The sequence below is a fragment of the Salvelinus fontinalis genome, unplaced genomic scaffold (genome assembly GCF_029448725.1).
Source record: "Salvelinus fontinalis isolate EN_2023a unplaced genomic scaffold, ASM2944872v1 scaffold_0002, whole genome shotgun sequence".
Classification (NCBI taxonomy): domain Eukaryota; kingdom Metazoa; phylum Chordata; class Actinopteri; order Salmoniformes; family Salmonidae; genus Salvelinus; species Salvelinus fontinalis.
The window spans coordinates 175,001-178,118 of record NW_026600211.1 but is presented as its reverse complement, the minus strand read 5'-3'; positions in this window follow the sequence as shown (position 1 = coordinate 178,118).

The window sequence follows — 3,118 nt, the reverse complement described above, 5'->3', positions numbered from 1 at the left end:
CCTAACAACTAAAGTAGGATGGAGGTGATCTATCTAACAACTACAGTAGGATGAAGGTGATCTACCTAACAACTAAAGTAGGATGAAGGTGATCTACCTAACAACTACAGTAGGATGAAGGTGATCTACCTAACAACTACAGTAGGATGAAGGTGATCTACAAAACAACTAGAGTAGGATGAAGTTGATCTACCTAACAACTACAGTAGGATGAAGGTGATCTACCTAACAACTACAGTAGGATGAAGATGATCTGCCTAACAACTACAGTAGGATGAAGGTGATCTACCTAACAACTAAAGTAGGATGAAGGTGATCTACCTAACAACTACAGTAGGATGAAGTTGATCTACCTAACAACTACAGTAGGATGAAGGTGATCTACCTAACAACTACAGTAGGATGAAGTTGATCTACCTAACAACTACAGTAGGATGAAGGTGATCTACCTAACAACTACAGTAGGATGAAGTTGGTCTACCTAACAACTACAGTAGGATGAAGTTGATCTACCTAACAACTACAGTAGGATGAAGTTGATCTACCTAACAACTACAGTAGGATGAAGTTGATCTACCTAAAAAACTACAGTAGATTGAAGTTGATCTACCTAACAACTACAGTAGGATGAAGTTGATCTACCTAACAACTAAAGTAGGATGAAGGTGATCTACCTAACAACTACAGTAGGATGAAGTTGATCTACCTAACAACTAGAGTAGGATGAAGGTGAAATACCTAACAACTACAGTAGGATGAAGTTGATCTACCTAACAACTACAGTAGGATGAAGGTGATCTACCTAACAACTACAGTAGGATGAAGGTGATCTACCTAACAACTACAGTAGGATGAAGGTGATCTACCTAACAACTACAGTAGGATGAAGTTGATCTACCTAACAACTACAGTAGGATGAATGTGATCTACCTAACAACTACAGTAGGATGAAGGTGATCTACCTAACAACTACAGTAGGATGAAGGTGATCTACCAACCAACTTCAGTAGGAGTAGGATGAAGTAGGATGAAGTTGATCTACCTAAAAAACTACAGTAGATTGAAGTTGATCTACCTAACAACTACAGTAGGATGAAGTTGATCTACCTAACAACTAAAGTAGGATGAAGGTGATCTACCTAACAACTACAGTAGGATGAAGTTGATCTACCTAACAACTAGAGTAGGATGAAGGTGAAATACCTAACAACTACAGTAGGATGAAGTTGATCTACCTAACAACTACAGTAGGATGAAGGTGATCTACCTAACAACTACAGTAGGATGAAGGTGATCTACCTAACAACTACAGTAGGATGAAGGTGATCTACCTAACAACTACAGTAGGATGAAGTTGATCTACCTAACAACTACAGTAGGATGAATGTGATCTACCTAACAACTACAGTAGGATGAAGGTGATCTACCTAACAACTACAGTAGGATGAAGGTGATCTACCAACCAACTTCAGTAGGATGAAGGTGATCTACCTAACAACTACAGTAGGATGAAGTTGATCTACCTAACAACTACAGTAGGATGAAGGTGATCTACCTAACAACTACAGTAGGATGAAGGTGATCTACCAACCAACTTCAGCAGGATGAAGTTGATCTACCTAACAACTACAGTAGGATGAAGTTGGTCTACCTAACAACTAGAGTAGGATGAAGTTGATCTACCTAACAACTACAGTAGGATGAAGGTGATCTACCTAACAACTACAGTAGCATTAAGTTGATCTACCTAACAACTACAGTAGGATGAAGTTGATCTACCTAACAACTAGAGTAGGATTAAGTTGATCGACCTAACAACTACAGTAGGATGAAGTTGATCTACCTAACAACTACAGTAGGATGAAGTTGATCTACATAACAACTAGAGTAGGATGAAGTTGCTCTACCTAACAACTACAGTAACATAATGTTGATCTACCTAACAACTAGAGTAGGATGAAGTTGATCTACCTAACAACTACAGTAGGATTAAGTTGATCTACCTAACAACTACAGTAGGATGAAGGTGATCTACCTAACAACTACAGTAGGATGAAGTTGATTTACCTAACAACTACAGTAGGATGACGTTCATCTACCTAACAACTAAAGTAGGATGGAGGTGATCTATCTAACAACTACAGTAGGATGAAGTTGATCTACCTAACAACTAAAGTAGGATGAAGGTGATCTACCTAACAACTACAGTAGGATGAAGGTGATCTACCTAACAACTACAGTAGGATGAAGGTGATCTACAAAACAACTAGAGTAGGATGAAGTTGATCTACCTAACAACTACAGTAGGATGAAGGTGATCTACCTAACAACTACAGTAGGATGAAGATGATCTGCCTAACAACTACAGTAGAATGAAGTTGATCTACCTAACAACTACAGTAGGATGAAGGTGATCTACCAACCAACTTCAGTAGGATGAAGGTGATCTACCTAACAACTACAGTAGGATGAAGTTGATCTACCTAACAACTACACTAGGATGAAGTTGATCGACCTAACAACTACAGTAGGATGAAGGTGATCTACCTAACAACTAGAGTAGGATGAAGGTGATCTACCTAACAACTACAGTAGCATTAAGTTGATCTACCTAACAACTACAGTAGGATGAAGGTGATCTACCTAACAACTAGAGTAGGATGAAGTTGATCTACCTAACAACTACAGTAGCATGAAGTTGATCTACCTAACAACTACAGTAGGATGAAGTTGATCTACCTAACAACTAGAGTAGGATGAAGGTGATCTACCTAACAACTACAGTAGCATTAAGTTGATCTACCTAACAACTACAGTAGGATGAAGTTGATCTACCTAACAACTAGAGTAGGATTAAGTTGATCTACCTAACAACTACAGTAGGATGAAGTTGATCTACCTAACAACTACAGTAGGATGAAGTTGATCTACATAACAACTAGAGTAGGATGAAGTTGATCTACATAACAACTAGAGTAACATAATGTTGATCTACCTAACAACTACAGTAGGATGAAGTTGATCTACCTAACAACTACAGTAGGATTAAGTTGATCTACCTAACAACTACAGTAGGATGAAGGTGATCTACCTCACAACTACAGTAGGATGAAGTTGA